The sequence below is a fragment of the Cetorhinus maximus genome, chromosome 4, assembly GCF_964194155.1.
Source record: "Cetorhinus maximus chromosome 4, sCetMax3.hap1.1, whole genome shotgun sequence".
In the NCBI taxonomy this organism is placed as follows: Eukaryota; Metazoa; Chordata; class Chondrichthyes; order Lamniformes; family Cetorhinidae; genus Cetorhinus; species Cetorhinus maximus.
The window spans coordinates 164,533,365-164,551,158 of NC_135882.1; the positions used below are offsets into that span (position 1 = coordinate 164,533,365).

The 17,794-nt window shown below is 45.9% G+C and overlaps 1 protein-coding gene across 2 annotated transcripts in view; it reads right to left on the minus strand.

Annotated features, from left to right (window-relative positions):
- Positions 1–16,703, minus strand: part of LOC144680016 (adrenocorticotropic hormone receptor-like) — a 123,737-nt gene extending 107,034 nt beyond the window's left edge. The window contains exon 1 of one of the 2 annotated variants that reach the window (XR_013576472.1): positions 16,568–16,703. The gene's annotated coding sequence lies outside the window, so the exon portion shown is untranslated. The remainder of the gene's footprint in view (positions 1–16,567) is intronic. The other variant, XM_078541097.1, reaches the window with a different exon arrangement.
- Positions 16,704–17,794: the final 1,091 nt, after the last annotated feature.

Here is a 17,794-nt window from a genome sequence, read left to right on the forward strand (position 1 = left end):
TCCAAACGACCCCCCCATGGGACACCACTCCAATTGCCCTGAGCTCCCAGAGGACCCCCACCACTGACCCCACCCCCCACCACAGGGGTCTCCCCCAGCCCCTCAACCTTCCCTCCAAGGGCCTCCCACCACACCCCAAACCCCTACGAGACTCCCCCACCACCCCCCAGGGGTCTTCCCCCACCCACTGGCTGCTCCCGCCCATGGGACTCCCCTCACCGGCATGGGACACCCCACTCCCTGCCCCTTGCGGGCCCGACTCACCGCCCCCATCCAAGGCCCGACATCTGACCCCTTCCCCCCCCCCAACTGAGGACTAACCCCCCTACCCCAGTCCCGGCCCCTTCTCCATGAGGCCATATCCCCTCCGCCCACCCCACCCCCCACAGCCCGAACCTCCCCCGGGTCCCGATCCTCCCTGAAGCCCGACCCCCCGATCTCCAACCTCCGACCACTCCCCCCCGACGCCCGATCCTCCGCTCCTGAGGCCCAAACACCTCCACGAGGCCGACCCCTCCGACTCTCTGACCCCCCCGATCTCCTCACACCACCTCAAGGCCCGACTCCCCAAGACCTCTGATTCCCCCCTGACATCCGAGCCCCACAACCTCCGATTTCTCCCCCGCACCCACCTCCGATTCCCCCACCCCTCCCCCCAAATCCTGCCAACTTACCTTAGACGCTTACCTTCTCCCTGGCCTGTCAAGGACCATTAATTTTAACAAACCTTTAAACTTACCTGGGTTACGGCAGCTAGTGCCGTAAAAAGGGGGGTGTGGCTTCCTTCACTTCGACTCAGCTGCACTTCGCCGCTAGGCCCTGGGGAGGCGCTGCACTGCCTGGGTCTCACCCAGCCTGAGTCAGAAGGTCAAGCGAGACAGGGTGGGCAAAATAATAGCAGGTAAGAAACTGGGCACAGAGTGGCATTCTGACGCTGATTGCCACTCTGATGAAGCTCTGGCCCTTTATGTATCTGTAAAGATGTAGCTGGGGTGAAGGAATTGTGAATATTTGAATCATTTCCTTTGTCTGTATTGAGATATCTCCAACCTTTTTGTCTGGCGTAATATAGTTCATTTTCTCTTGTTTAATAAATGTTTTATTTTTTGAGTTAAAAGTTCATCAGCAGACTCCTGTGAATTTGTTCAATACCTTACCTCCACGGTTTCAAAAAAAATAAAGGATCTGTCAAGCCAGGTTTCGCTCTGGGATCTGGCTTGTCCATTAGCTGGGGTTGTAACATTTTCCTTAGACCGTTTCCCACCCAGCAGCCATTCAAGCTTGACTATCGGGTGGGAAGGCCCACAGTAGTGGTCCGCAACCGGGAACCTTGGAGACAGTCCCTGGCAACTGGGCAATGTCGGCGTGGAGGTGGAGGGGAAGGGGTGTGGTGATTTCCCAGGCCGACAATTGGAGGGGCAGGGGGAAAATCGGGGAACGTTGTGAGTTGGCTGGTGCATCAGACCAGCAGTCGGGTGAGATTACAGGTTAGCAGGGTGGGGGTGGGGTGCACGGTTGTTGGCCGTAGGCAGCAGAATATTTGCCTGAGGGGCCGGGGGAAGCACTCCTGCTCCTCCTGGCCCACAAGCAGCGCCGTAAAGAGCTATTACCTGCCGGATGTGGCAGCTCCGGTCTCTCTTTAGCTGCCGGGTTGTTTGAACCCAGGCTGTCCAACCTTAAATTTCAGTCACTGCCAGCAATTCAGGAACGGAGTCTGATTTGCATTTTCTAACGATAGATTCGTTCTCCAGAGTGGATTATTTTTCCCAATGTTCCAATCCCGCCGTGGTTAAAACAGAAGCAGGTGCATTCACAGTGGGTTCGGGTTGAGTTTTGGAAATGTGCTGATTTTACCCTTCCACCGTCGCCCTTGGCAGAATTGAAGGGAAGTTAGAAAATAATCTTCATGCAGAGGGATGCCCAAATGTGGGAAGGAATGGAACATTGTTTGGACTGGAAACTCGCTGCTGCTCACTTTGCACTCAAACCAAAGTTGAATTTCACCCCTCCTAGGTTTATTTTAAATGGAAGTGGAGGGGTGATTTAAACAGTGGAATGTTAACGGTTATGGGCTACGTGAGTAGGAGAGTGGGATTGGGCTAGATAGTTCATGTGAAGGGAAACATCGGCACCAGCACAATGTGTTTCTGTGCTGTATGGTTCCAGAGTATTAATTGACTTTACCAGCACAACGTATTCTTTGCTTTTCCCACTGCAATACACTCTTAAAATTAAATAGGAAAGAAGGGAGAAAGACACAACTCAAAGAATCATACAGCATAGAGGGAGGCAGTTCCGCCCATCATGCTTGTACTGACTCTTTGAAAGAACTATCTAGATTGGACTCACTATCATGCTCTTCCCCCACAGCCCAACATTTTCCTGTTTCAAGTATATATCCCTTTGAAAGTTATTATTGCTTCCACTGCTCTTTCAAACAATACATTCCGGATCATAACCGCTCACTGTATTAAAAAATCATGTCGCTTCTGGTTCTTTTATCAATTCTCTTAAATCTTTGTGCTTTGGTTACTAATACTCCTGCCAGTGAACCTTTATTTCATAATGTTGAACATCTCTATTGAATCTCCCCTCGCTATATCTGCTGTGAGGAGAACAACCCCAGCTTCTCAGTATCTCCGTGTAACTGAAATCCTTTATTCTTGGTACCATTCTGGTAAATCTTCTCTGCACCTAATGGAAGGTCCTGCACTGTGTGAGATCCTGTGTTGTGCCACTGGTTCCCAGGGAGGTGGACATTGAAAGCTACCTCCAAGTTAATAGTCCAACTTCACCACCTTGCTGAGTTTGGCCGTGCTTTTTCTGGAAGGATGGCATGGTCCATTTTAAGTGGTGGCTTACCTCCTCATCACAGCATCAGAGTGTGGCTCCTGAAAAGCACCTTCCCTTCCGGGTAAGAAGGTTGTGGGTTCAAGCCACTCTAAGGAAAATTAAATATTTTATCCTGTTTGACCCTGCAGCGCAGTACGGAGAGAGTGCTGCACCCTCAGAAGTATCGTCTTTTGGATAAGACAACAACAAGTTGTATTTCTATACCTTTAACGTAATAAAGCAGTCCATATTGCGACACTTTGACAGGAGTATCGTCAAAACAAAATTTGACACCGAGCCACATAAGGAACAGGGTAGGTGACCAAAGGTTTTCTCAGAGAGGTAAGTTTTAAAGGGCATCTTAAAGGGAGAAAGAGAGATAGAGAAATGGAGAGGTTTAGGGAGACAATTCCAGTGTTAAGGGCCTAGGCAGCCAACACTAGAGTTACTAGGGTACGTCACTATTCTTTGAAAGGGACAAACATACATTATTGAGGTCGTGTGGCTAAAGAGAAATACAGGAAGGGTCCCAAAGAATGAGTTGGGAAGAAAGATAATGAAGGTTGTAGTCTGAGGGGAGCAGTTTAATGTAGAACCATGCCGAGATATATAAAATATTAAATGTTATCGAAGCGAACTCAGAATATTACTTCCAGACAAATCAAGCCATTAATGGAAGAGGGTCTACATTTCCTATCGGATTACAAATGATGTACAGCCTAGAAAACAGGCCATTCTGCCCAACCAGTCCACGACAGTGTTTATGCTCTGGGTGAGGCTCCTCCAATCTTTCCACACCTAAATCTACCTTCGTAAATGGGATTAAAGTGATTGTAAAGTGACGTCAATATGATAAATATGGCAAAGCCTCTTCCACTGATTAAACCGTAAGAGGAGGGTGATTGCAGAATAATTTTTATTTTCTGGGCCTGTAAAGAAGGAATAACTTGCATTAATTAATACAGCATCTTTCATGACCTGAGGATGTTACAAAATGCTTTGCAGTCAATGCAACGCCTTATAAATATGGTCAATAATATTGTATCACAGTGAAACCAGAACCAGACTATCTTTCCCATGTACATATCACTGCCATCTCACACCACCCACCTCCAAGTGAGAGATATGAACCGTTCTACATTGTAACAACAACAACAACTTGCATTTATATTGAGCCGACAATACTGTAAACATTTCCCAAGCTGCTTCACAGCAGGGTTATCAAACAAAACCTGGCACTGGACTGCATTTTGGACCAGGTGACCCAAAGGTTTGGTCGAAGCGGTGGGTTTTAATGAGCACCTTAAAGAAAAACAGAGAGGAAGAGAGGCAGAGAGAGATTTAGGTTTGGAATTGCCGAGGTCAGGGCTCACACACAACTGAAGGCAAGGCCACTAACGGTGGAATGGTTAACATTGAGGATGATCAAGAGGCCAGAAGTTGAGGACTGCGTCAACCTCAGAGTATTATGGGGCTGGTGGAGATTACGGAGATCGGGAGGGGTGAGGCCATGGAGGGATATGACAACAAGGTTGAGAATTGTAAAACTGTGACGTTGGGAGCCAATGTAGGTCAGAGACCACAGGAGTGATGAAGGGTGTGAGTCAGAAGGTGGGCAGCAGAATTTGAGCTCAGGCTTACAAAGGATGGAAGGTAGGAAGCTGGGCAGAAGAGCATTAGAAGTTGGCAGTGCTGCAGAGAAGATCTCCTGTGCTGGCACTCACCGATTGTTGGGGGACTTGTGGTTTTATAACAATTGGAATAGTAGTTCATGAAGCTATGAGGAGTTTCAGCTGCTGCACCGACCAGGCACCATCAGGACCTGACTCTAATTTGAGCTGGACGGGCCAAGTGGGAGGTTGCCATGGATTTCCTGACCAGAGGAGACAACAGGGTAGAGGGTACCGCAGCCTGAAGAGGCCCAAAAAGGTGAGTGCTTTCTCTTTACTTTCTTTGTTGGAATGTGAAGATTGCGAATCAGCCTCTAGGATTGAGAAGAAGAACCAAGGCCTTCCCTGCTGTGGATCCCCTCCCCAACTCCCCCACCACCATTCTGCCCTCCCCCCAACCCCGGTTCCTGAAAGCGAGAAGCCTGCAAGGCAATTCCCAAAGCTAATCCTGCTCCTCCCTGCCCGTGGACCGGGTAATATTTCTCTGCTAGCTGCTGACTTCACATCCAGAACCCCAGGATTTAAACAAGGCTTGGCTATGTTTTATTTAAATTCAAACACAGGACGTGCGCTTTGCTGGCTAGGCCAGCATTTATTTCCCATCCCTAGTTGCCCTTGAGAAGGTGGTGGTGAGCTGCCTTCTTGAACTGCTGCAGTCCCTGTGGTGTAGGTACACCCACAGTGCTGTTAGGAAGGGGGTTCCAGGATTTTGAACCAGCGACAGTGAAGGAATATATTTCCAAATCAGGATGGTGAGTGACTTGGAGGGGGACTTCCAGGTGGTGGTGTTCCTATCTATCTGCTGCCCTTGTCCTTCTAGATGGTAGTGGTCATGGGTTTGGAAGGTGCTGTCTAAGGAGCCTTGGCGAATTCCTGCAGTGCATCTTGTTGATGGTACATACAGCTGCTACTGTGCATCGGTGGTGGAGGGAGCGAATGTTTGTGGATATGGTGCCAAGCAAGCGGGCTGCTTTGGCCTGAATGGGGTCAAGCTTCTTGAGTGTTGTTCAAGCTGCACTTACCCAGACAAATGGAAAGTATAGCAGCACACTCCTGACTTGTGCCTTGTAGATGGTGGACAGGCTTTGGGAGTCAGGAGATACTCGTTGCACAATTCCTAGCCTCTGACCTGCTCTTGTAGCCACAGTATTTATGTAGCTCGTCCAGTTCTGTTTCTGGTCAATGGTAAACCCCAGGATGATGATAGTGGGGGATTCAGTGATGGTAATGCAATTGAACGTCAAGGAGTGATGGTTAGATTCTCTCTTGTTGGAGGTGGTCATTGCCTGGCACTAGTGTGGTGTGAATGTTACTTGCCTCTTATCAGCCCAAGGCTGGATATTGTCCAGGTCTTGCTGCATTTGGACATGGACTGCTTCAGTATCTGAGGAGTCACAAATGGTGCTGAACATTGTGCAGTCATCAGCGAACATCCCCACTTCTGACCTTATGATGGAAGGAAGGTCATTGATGAAGCAGCTGAAGATGGTTGGGCCAAGGATACTACCCTGAGGAACTCCTGCAGTGATGTCCTGGAGCTGAGATGACTGACCTCCAACAATCACAACCATCTTCCTTTGTGCTAGGTATGACTCCAACCAGTGGAGAGTTTTCCCTTGATTCCCATTGACTCCAGTTTTGCTAGGGCTCCTTGATGCCACACTCGGTCAAATGTGGCCCTGATGTCAAGGGCAGTCAGTCTCACCTCTCCTTGGGAGTTCAGCTCTTTTGTCCATGTTTGAACCAAGGCTGTAATGAGGTCAGGAGCTGAGTGACCCTGGCGGAACCCAAACTGGACATCAGTGAGCAGGTTATTGCTAAGCAAGTGCCGCTTGATAGCACTGTTGATGACCCCTTCCATTACTTTATTGATGATGGAGAGTAGACTGATGGGGCAGTAATTGGCCAGGTTGGATTTGTCCTGCTTTTTGTGTACAAGACATGTCTCATTGTGTCATGGATGCGTGGGAAAGAAACTTGCTCCCTGCTGGAAAGTCGCTAGTAAGTATAGGCCATAACTCCTTAGAGCTGTTAGGAAATAGAGACAGTTTAAGTCAGTTATATTTGTATTTTGTAGGTGTTAGAAATGAGTTTTAGCTTTGAAGGTTAAGTTTGATTTGTATTTCTGTACTTGTGTGTTAAGAAAAGTCACACTGAGTTTTTGTTTCACTTTAAAAGGAGCTTGCATTTCTAATGAGAGTTTTACGACCATAAGATAAGTTAAGCAAACAAGAGTGGAAAAAAACAGAGCTGTTACCTATCAACAGGGGCCCAGAGAGACAGGTTACTCCCACAGACACACATACACACAAAGGGAAACAGCAGTTTGATTTTGGAAGCTGTTTGAGTTCAGTTGATTTTGAAAGTAGCTGCCAGGAGAGACTGGAGCAAAGAGGACAGAGAGCCAGTCCCAGGCTAAAGAAAAGACCCCAAAACCCAAGGGAATGGAGCAGGAGAAAGTCCTAAGCAGATCTTCTAATCAAAAGGAGGACAGGAACCTGGAAAAGGTTCTGTGAAGTGAAATTAAGAGTGAGGGGCAGAGAGAAAGGCTCCATGCTTCAGATTTAAAGAGACAAAGGTGCAGAAAGCAGATTTAAATCAAGAACAGCTTGCAAGAGATAAGAAGGTCCAAAGAGACAACTGATCTGTAATTCACATGCTATGGGCATGTGAAGCAGTGATACTGTTGACGCCTGAATCGGTGAGAGAGAGTGCATGGAAGACATCTTTAATGCATGCAGTGACCCAGGGGAGAGAAACATTGGGAAAAGAGTTCGAAACCCTGGGTGTGAACCCTTGCGAAAGGTGTCTGAGAGAAAGCATTGATTTGGGAGAAGATTCCAAGGTCAGGTCCTGGAGAGCGGAGATTGGAAACCCTCATGTGAAGGACGGAATTCAGTGAGACTGGTTGGCTTGTGGTGTGACAAGCGTCTGGGGGGAGTTGATGAGAGATCCATAGCATCTGGTTTAAGTGGCATCTGTCACTTGGTTTCAGAGTGCGGTGTGTCTGACCACAGGGTGCCTATTGGTACATGGAGTATGTACTTACTGTGAACATTAGAATATAAGATAGATAAGACAACTTGTGTTGTCCTATACAAATCTGTATATATCTGTAAAGGTATAGTTGTGGGTAAAGGAGTATTGTAGTATAGTTCATCTTTTCTTGTTTAATAAATGTTTTAATCTTTTGTTAAAAGTTCATCAGCTGACTCCTGTGACTCTGTTCAGTCGCCACTCTACACTTATCTAAACAAACAAAAGTTAGGATCTATCAAGCTGGGTTCTACTCTGGGATCAGGCTTGGTCCAGGGTAACATCAACTGGGATCATAACAGAGCAGAAAAGGTTAAGAGGAGATTTGATTGAGGCGTTAAAAACCCTGAAAGGTTTAGATAGAGTAAATAAAGAGAAACTGCTTCCAATGGCTGATAAACCAGAAGGCAGAGATTTAAGAGACAATGGCTGGCAAAAGAAGCAGAGGTGACATGAGGAAAACCCTTTTACCCAATGAGTGGTTAGGATTTGGAATGCGCTAACTGGTAGGGTTGTGGATGCAGATTCAATAGTAGCTTTTGTAATTGGATAAATACTTGACGGAGGTTTAATTGTGGCGATATGAGGAAAGAGCGGGAGAGTGGGACAAATTGGGTTGTTCTTTGAAAAGAGCCAGCATAGATTTTACTGGCCGAATGGCCTCTTTCTGTTCTGTACTGTTCTCTGATCCTAACTACACTCCTTTAAGTATCACAGGAGGGTCTCCTGTGCTTTTTATTCATTGCAATTGAGCTTTAAACCTATGCATGCATCGATAATCGCTTTTCCCACAGATACCGAAGTCCTGGATTTCCTGAGAAACAAAAACCTCAATTGAATCCAGATGTCTGGGAAACGTGTAGGGAATATGTCTGGAAAAATTGGTGGGCTTAGCACAAACGCTGATTTAAAAAAAAACTTTTGCTCTGATTGTGGCAGCTTGTTAAAAGGGATTAGATAAAACCAAAATCCGAAGGACTACAGATTACGCCAGGATATTTGTTATGGCACCAGTCCAGTATTTCAGATCCGCTGGAGAAGTTTAAACATGAGGAGCAGCTACAGAATAAAGACTGTATCCCAAAATCAGCAGGTTAGATGATGAAGCACTGTGTGGCCTATCTTTCAGAATATCAAGCGTACATATTCCTCTTACAGAACTGTGCTGTTTATTAAAAGATGCCAGCGCTGTGGCCTCAACCAACCTTCATAATAACCATTCTTTTTTTTTTAAAGAAATGCTTCACGCCATCTGTACTAAACTTACCTGAATCTCTGTCCTCCTCACTCCTGCTTTTTGGCGTATCTCTGTTTCCCAACCAATGATTCCATGGTTGATTGAACCCGGTGATTTGCAACCTCAGTTTCCTATTAAACACCGACATGCGCTTCTGACTCCAGCTACTCCCCTCACAAGACCACCTACCTAGACCACCTACTCCCACCATTGTAAAATCAGCCCCCTTCCAGCGACTGACCTGCTGCTGCACCCCTCACCCACGCCTCTGCTACTTCCAGGCCTGATTATTCCCTTATTTCCATGGCCAAGCTACCACCTCCCATCTTCCAAAAGCTGGAGATCATTTGAAATTCTGCTGCCCATGTCCTAATTTGCACCAAGTCCTGTTCACCCATCACCCCTCTGCTGACTGACATGCATTGGTTCCCAGTGCACCAATTTTAAAATTCTCATCCATGTGTTCAAATCTCTCCATGGCCTCCCTTGCTATCTCTCTTATCCCCTCCAGCACTGCAACCTCCAAGATCTCTGTGTTCCTCCAATTCTGGCCACCTGTACACACGCATTTCTTCTTCTCATCAATGGCGGCCGTGCCTTCAGCTGCTTGGGTCCAAATCCCTGGAAAACCCTCCCTGAACCTCTCCGCCTCTGTCTCTGCCTATAAGAGGCTCGGTAAAACCTACCTCTACAGACTATTATAAAAACAAAAAACTGCGGATGCTGGCAATCCAAAACAAAAACAGAATTACCTGGAAAAACTCAGCAGGTCTGGCAGTATCGGCGGAGAAGAAAAGAGTTGACGTTTCGAGTCCTCATGACCCTTCAACAGAACTGAGTAAAATTAGGAGAGGGGTGAAATATAAGCTGGTTTAAGGTTGGGGGGGGGTGGGGGTAGAGAAGTGGGGTGGGGGGGGTGGTGGGGGGAGAGAAGTGGGGGGGCGGGGTGTGGTAGTAGGGACAAGCAAGCAGTGATAGGAGCAGATAATCAAAAGATGTCACAGACAAAAGAACAAAGAGGTGTTGAAGGTGGTGATATTATCTAAGAGAATGTGCTAATTAAGAATGGATGGCAGGACACTCAAGATACAGCTCTAGTGGGGGTGGGGTGGAAAGATTGACAGGGCATAAAAGGTATAAATTTAAAAATAATGGAAATAGGTGGGAAAAGAAAAATCTATATAAATTATTGGAAAAAACAAAAGGGAGGGGGAAGAAACGGAAAGGGGGTGGGGATGGAGGAGAGAGTTCAAGATCTAAAGTTGTTGAATTCAATATTCAGTCCGGAAGGCTGTAAAGTGCCTAGTCGGAAGATGAGGTGCTGTTCCTCCAGTTTGCGTTGAGCTTCACTGGAACAATGCAGCAAGCCAAGGACAGACATGTGGGCAAGAGAGCAGGGTGGAGTGTTAAAATGGCAAGCGACAGGGAGGTTTGGGTCATTCTTGCGGATAGACCGCAGGTCTTTTATGCCCTGTTAGTCTTATTTCACCCCACCCCCATTAGAGCTGTTCCTTGAGTGTCCTGTCATCCATTCTTAATTAGCACATTCTCTTAGATAATATCACCACCTTCAACACCTCTTTGTTCTTTTGTCTGTGACATCTTTTGATTATCTGCTCCTATCACTGCTTGCTTGTCCCTACAACCACACCCCGCACCCCCACTTCTCTCCCCCCACCCCCCCCCCCTCCCCTACCTTAAACCAGCTTACATTTCACCCCTCTCCTAATTTTACTCAGTTCTGTTGAAGGGTCATGAGGACTCGAAACGTCAACTTTATTCTTCTCCGCCGATGCTGCCAGACCTGCTGAGTTTTTCCAGGTAATTCTGTTTTTGTTTTGTTCTCTACAGACTATTATTGGATAGCATTGTCTCTATGATCCTTTAAGGGGTGCTTTCCCTCAATGTCCATTTTAACTTCTCCAGCTCTTTACAGCCCTAATCTCTCGCTTTGAAAAACTATTTGTAACTGTTAACAAAGGACTAAGTCCCACAGCACATTCAGCACTTGAAAGGGCTAATTTGCGCCATGTTATTTCAGTGATGTATGCTAGTGGTAAAGCATTTGCTTCAGCTCTACCCTATATTACCAAGCACTGCTGCTACAACTAGTTTGCTCTAAATGTCCTCACTTGTTCTAAATCTAAATGCACGTTAGCAAATCAAGAGATCAGACGTGCTTGACTCACCTCTTTGAGTTCCTCTAAATTCTAATCTGGAGTATGGCAAGATAGCATGCAACATGTTCAAATCAGCTGTTACTGATTTTCGAGGAACATTCCCTAATTTTGCTTTTATCTCTAATGTAGTTTGACTTGGCTTCTTGATGTTTTACTTCTAACAACATGGACTGCAGACTAAAGGTGCGTGTACTTTAATCGATAAGGGAAGCATGAAAAGACTTCCAGTACTTGGGGTGGGGGTTGAGTGAATGATAACTGGGTGCATGACTGAACTCAAACAAGTGTATCTGATTTAGAAGTGCATGTTGCTTTTGTGGTTGTAAATGCACTCATTTCCATCACTGCAAATAATTAGCACTTTGAAATTAATTTAAATATTGATGTTGATTTAGTTGGTCCTGTACGATACCCATAAGGAAGACAGGAAGAATGAGGGATATGCTCATCTCATCATCTGCTGTTTACAGTCATTCAGCTCTTCTCATGACCCTCAGTTTAATGAACTCACTTGAACAAACCTTTATAATAACAATTGTCTTTTACTGTTTCAGATGTACAGATGAATAGTGACAACCCAAAAACTGAGAGTTCAGGGCCAAAACTCAGAATTTTACAGGGTGCATGTAGGCCATTCGGCCCATTATGTTTGTGCTGGCCAACAAATAGCCATTCAGCCTTATCCCATGTTCCAGCTCTTGGTCTGTAGCCTTGTAGGTTACTCCAAGTGCATTTCCAAGTACTTTTTAACTGCTATGAGTTCTGCCTTTACCCCACTTTCAGGCAGTGAGCTCCAGACCATCTGGGTGAAAAAAAATCCCCTTTTAATCTCCTCTAAACCTCCTACTTCTTACCTTAAATCTATATCCCCTGGTTATGGACCCCTCAACCAAAGGCTCCCTATCCACTTTATCTAGGCCACTCATAATTTTACAGACCAATTAGATCTCCCCTCAGCTTCCTCTGTTTCAAAGAAAACAAACCTAACTTATCTAATCTTTCCTCATAATTAAAATTCTCCAGCCCAGGCAACATGCAAAATCTAGGGTTAGGACAGGCAGTGGGTAGTTTTAGAAGGAATTTGACCCAGTGGGCAAGTGGAAAGGAGGGAAGTGGTAGAGGCAGCTGATTGGATGGTCATGATCTAAGTGACAGAAGTCCATGAGCTCCTCACACATGTTATTGGACTTGTTATTGGAGGACTGCAGGAATTCACTAAGGCTCCTTAGACAGCACCTTCCAAACCCACGGCCACTACCAACTAGAAAAAGGGCTGCAGATACTTGGGAATACCTTCAGCCGTAAGTTCCCCTCCAAGCCACTCATCATCCTGACTTGGAAATATATTGCCATTCCTTCACTGTTGCTGGGTCAAAATCCTGGAACTCTCTTCCTAACAGCACTGTGGGTGTACCTACACCACATGGACTGCAGTGGTCCAAGAAGGCAGCTCACCGCCACCTTCTCAACGGCAATTAGGGATGGGCAATAAATGCTGGCCCAGCCAGCGAAGCCCACATCCCATGAATGAATAAAAAACAAGATAAAGAGCTTTGGGCTGTCCTATGATTGTGAAAGGCGATATATATTTTTCAACTTTCTGTTAGTGCATGATATTAAATTCTCTAGTTAATCACTTTGAAGGTGTATGACAACATATAGTCCTTACATAATGTTTAATACAGATAAATTACAGTTTTCTCTCCTTCCTGTATATAATCCCATTAAATAAAAATCAGTTAGACTTCGATTTGAATTGTCAGGGGAAATTTTACATTGGGCTGAATCTTCAGTGGAGTGGAATCCATCGCCGGTTTGCCTCTCCACCACTATTTATTTACCTCGATCGGAGCTCCACATTTCTCGCCTGGACTTCCGAGCTGGGTCTCCTCAGAAATGTGGAGTGTACCTGTTCTGGGAGTCCTTCCTCGTCATGAAGGATAGTTGGGGGAAGCCAAGTCACACCCCCTTTTAATGGCAGTAGCTGCCATATTCTGGTAAGTTTAAACGCCCTAAAACCACTTTGAGAAGCCGTGGAGAGAAGGTAAGTGTGTAAGGTAAGTGGTTGAGGTAGTTGGATGGTAGGCGGGTGGATGAGGGGTAGGGTGGTAGGTGGGTGTGTGTGAGAGGATAGGATAGCAGGTAAGAGGGTGAAGGGTTGGGTTGGGTTGTTGGGAGTCGGGAATTGTGAGATAGTCGGGGATTCAGGGGGTAGTCGGGGCGGTCATGGGGTTAGTCAGGTCGCGAGGGTAGTTGGGGGGGCTTCAGGGGGATAGCTGGGGGAGTAGTCTGGCTGGTGGGGCAGTCAGGGGTTTGGTAGGGTAGTTGAGTTGTCGGGAGGGGGTAGTCAGGGGGTCCAGTTGGGAGTAGGGGGTCAGTAGTATAGTTACCCAGGAGTTAGAACTGTTTTTAACCCTTCTAACTTTCCCTGGGCAACTATTCTGGTAAGTGAGTCAGAAGCAACCAAAGTCTCTGACTTTAATTCAGAGTTTTGGAGGGTTCCAGATGCAGGGGAATTGATCATCGGAAATCCAAACTTCCTGGGCAAACCCCATGTAGTCAGTGCATGGGAACTTCTGAGTGGTCTCCCAATGCATATTAGGGGGGTACCTCCGGGGTATGACCATCCAGAGATCAGAAGTTCTGGGCCATTTTTCAATTTCATCTTGTGTATTTTGTTAAATATTTCATACTTTAAATTTGTGGTGCTGCCCTTTCCTGATACGGTAAGTTAAAAAAAAATTCAGTCACAGAATCTGGGGAAGATCAGCATTTATTGTCCATCCATTCTTGGCTTGCTAGACCATTTCAGAGGGCAGTTAAGAGGACCACATTGCTGTGGGTCTGGAGTCACATGTAGGCCAGACCAGGTAAGAAGGTCAAGTCTCACTCCGGAGATTTGAACACAAAGTGTAGGCTGACACTGAGGGAATGCTGCACCTGTCAGAAGTGCCATCTTTCAGATGAGAATTTTAACTGAGGCCCTGTCTGACATCTCAAATAAAAGTTAACATGCCGCTATTTGAAGAGTAGAGGAGTTTTCCTCGCTGTCTTGGATAATATTTATCCCTCAACAGACATCACTAAAAACAGAGCATCTGGTCATTATCGCTTTGCAGTTTTGGGAGCTTGCTGTGCACAAATTGACTGCCGTTTCCTGCATTCTAACAGTGATTGCGCTTCAAGAAGCACTGTAAAATGCTTTGAACATCATGAAAGGTGCTATATAAATGCAAGTCTTTGTTGTTCTGGGTGTTTTTGGTACCACTCTGTGTTATAACTGCCCTGCCCAAATGTTAATTTTCACAGCTTGGTTTATACTCTTTCATGTAGTATTAGGCGAAAAGGTTTGAGATCTATGTTTGATCGGGATACCAATGATGGGAACGTATTCTCGTTTATTTGTCATTTTAAGGGTTCTAAATAAAGTAAGAACAGTTACCTTGCAACAGTTTCCATCCACAGCCCTAATTGTCTACAAGCTCAGTCTCATTGAGAAAACTGCCCCAGCTCTGACCCCAAAAATATAAGATAGTAAAAAAATAAAACCGACAGGGAAGTCGGGAGAAACTTCTTTAGCGGAGAGTGGCTAGAGAGGGGAACTCCCTACCTTGTGGAGTAGTTCAGGTGAATAGCATAGGTGTCTTTAAGGGGAACCTAGATAAATATACGTGGGAGAAAAGAATAAAAGGCTATGGTAATAGTGTGTGAGATAAGAGGGGTGGGAGAAAGTTCTTGTAGAGCATAAACACCGGTACAGACCAAAGATAAAAACGAAAAACTGCGGATGCTGGAAATCCAAAACAAAAACAGAAATATCTGGAAAAACTCAGCAGGTCTGGCAGCATCGGCGGAGAAGAGCAAAGTTGACGTTTCGAGTCCTCATGACCCTTCAACAGAACTAAGTAGAAATAGGAAAGGGGTGAAATATAAGATGGTTTAAGTGGGAGGGGGGGAATCACCCCTTTCCTATTTCTACTTAGTTCTGTTGAAGGGTCATGAGGACTCGAAATGTCAACTTTGCTCTCGGACCGGTATAGACCAGTTGGTCCATTTCTGCTCTGTGCAATTCTGTGTAAACCACGATGATTTGTTGGTGTGCGGAAAGGGAAACAGCATACGACTGCTGAGAGGGAGAACCAGTGAGGATAATCTGTCTGGGTTCGTCTGATCAGGCTTAATTCCGGGGATGATCCAATTATGCATCTGCATACACGCAGTGAAAAATGGCACAATGCGGAAAAAAAAAACCCTCTGGGGACATTTTGCAGTTGTTGCCTTGCAGCAATCCTCTTGTGACAGAGCCCCAGATAACAGCAGCAGTTTGTCTTTTTCAATGTTACTGAGATACCAAGGTGAAAGGGTCAGGAGGCAGGCACAGTGTGGGCAGCAAGGCTTGGCGGGGGTTGGGGTGGGGGGAGAAATAGAGCAGGAGCGTTATAACTCAGCAAGCCAGAGGCACCTCCCTTGGGTTTTAAAAGCCCGGAGAATGTTGGAAGAAGGACTGAATGAAGAAGATAAGGTCTTATGTGTATCTGAGCTCGCGGGGAAAGAACAACTCAGAGGAGGGGACTGTAAGATGGGTTCTGATTGCAACACAGAGGGGACACAGTGTGAAGGAAAGGGACTGTATGATTACAGGATGGATATTTCTGGAGTGAGTGAGAGCTATTAGTTTGGTCCGGAGTCTTGGTTACATATTTCCAGCACACACATGGGGCCTATAAATGAATTTATGGAACTTTGCTGCCTGAGTACTGAAAGGGCACAAGACCAAACGTTCAGGGGTTGGAAGTGAATGATGTAGAGAAAAGAAAGGTGTGCGTTTATATAGTGCCTCACACAACCTCAGGATGTGCCAAAGGTCTTTGCTGCCCAACGAGGTACTTATTGAAGTGCAGTCACTGTCACTGTCTTGTGGGAAAACAACAGAACATTTTCACACAGAAAGATCCCACAAACAGCAAGAGATTAATGAGCAGATAACCCATTTTTAGTCATTTTTGGTTGAGGGATACCAAGTGAGCCAGGACACCACAGACAACTCCCCCCAGCTCTTCTGAAAAATAGTGCCACTGGATCTTTCATGTCCGGCTGAGAGGCCCAGACAGAGCTCGGTTTAATCTTTAGCACTGTTATCTGCCTCTTGCCACTCTGCTGCAGGAGTTGATATTATTAAGGTGAGAGCACAGAAGTCTCTCACGTAATAGAAACTGAGAGGAAACAGCCTAAAAGTCCATAGCGCCTGAGCGAAAACCCTCTATAAACCCATTGTCGCATCGGCTTGAAGCTAAATATTCAAGATTGGGAGTTTGTGCTTTCTTGCACGATTGTAAGAAAATATTCTGAAACTTTCTCACAGATCTTTTGGTAAGTCAACGTGAAACAACCGCAAATTTACAGCTAGTTGGGAATAAGGAGGCACACGCGATGTGCTAGCTGTGATTTATACTGATCATGCAGCTCGTAAAAATGTTCAGCAAACGACAACCACAGTCCCCAAAGTTGGTAACGTGCATAAAACCGCATAAACTTTTCACTTAGAGCTGACCCATTTCCATCACTGAATCTACCGGAAAGCTTCTTAAAAAAAAATGGATAAAACTTAGTACCTCGCGACGCGTCGACAAGTTGTCCTGCTCTTTATCTGTTTCCATTTGTGATCTTCTTTCGTTTCAAGTACTCTCTGACGCGAACATTGAAGCCTGAGATGTATTCCACCCATAAGTAAAAGTGAACTGAGCTTTAAAGCATTGGCTGCACCCAGGAGCCAAGAGAGACAGATGACGTTCTGTGTAATATGATACGATTTTTAAATGATAGGGAGGAGGATGCATAAACCTTTCCTCCATCCGAGCTCAGCAGGCCTCGTGATTCCATGTCCGTCGCTATATTTCATCAAGAACCAATCAAACTGTCAGGAGACAACGTACCAATAAGCAAATAAGTCATAGACTGTCGGGTCACTCTTACTCCTGTCTTTTCGTTGACCTCCATTTCACAACAAAAATATTACTATCCTGAAATGACTTTGGAATTGCGAAAGCAAAAAAAAAACTCCCGATGCCGGAAATCTAAAATTAAATTTGTTTCAGGTCTCCAGCATCTGCAGCATTTTGCTTTTGGATTGGTGTTTAATTCACTGTCACTTGCCTTCTTGTGGGGGAGGTTGTGTCAGTTAGCTTAGCTGGCTGGACAGCTGGTTAGTAATGCTAACAGCACAGGCTTAATGGTGTCAGCTGTGGCTCAGTTCATAGCACCCTCGCCTTTGAATCAGAGGGTTGTGGGTTCATGTCCCACTCCCGGAAACCAAGAACTGTGATTGTACTCGAAAGAGTTGCAATCTGTGACTGTTGGTAACTCGAAAGAGTTTCCTGTACTGAGATCATCCATGAAAGCACTGCGCCCTCCCCCTTGCCTGAGGGTGTGGTGACCCTCAGGTTAAGCTCACCACCGGCCATCTCTCTCTGCTGAAAGAGCAGCCTCTGGGACAACAGTGACTTACTTTTATTTTCACTTCCCTTCCAGGATTGTCACCTTGAAGAAGTTCCATTCTCTCCGATGGAATTTCCGGCTGTCTCTTTCACCATTGCTTTCCGTTCCCCTTTTCCTGTTTGATCGGGTATCTACCAAAGCTTAACCATTCCCTCTGGCCCTGCATGATGAAACCTTCCGTCATTTGAATCTCTCCTGTCCTCCCACCTCCTGCTGACCTTTCCTTTCACCCTCCACCCTTCTGCTTGCTCTAAGCCTATTACACCTCTAACTTTTCCCAGTTCTGATCAAAGGGCCCTTGGCCTGAAGGGTGAACTCTGTTTCTCTTCTCCACAGATGCTGAA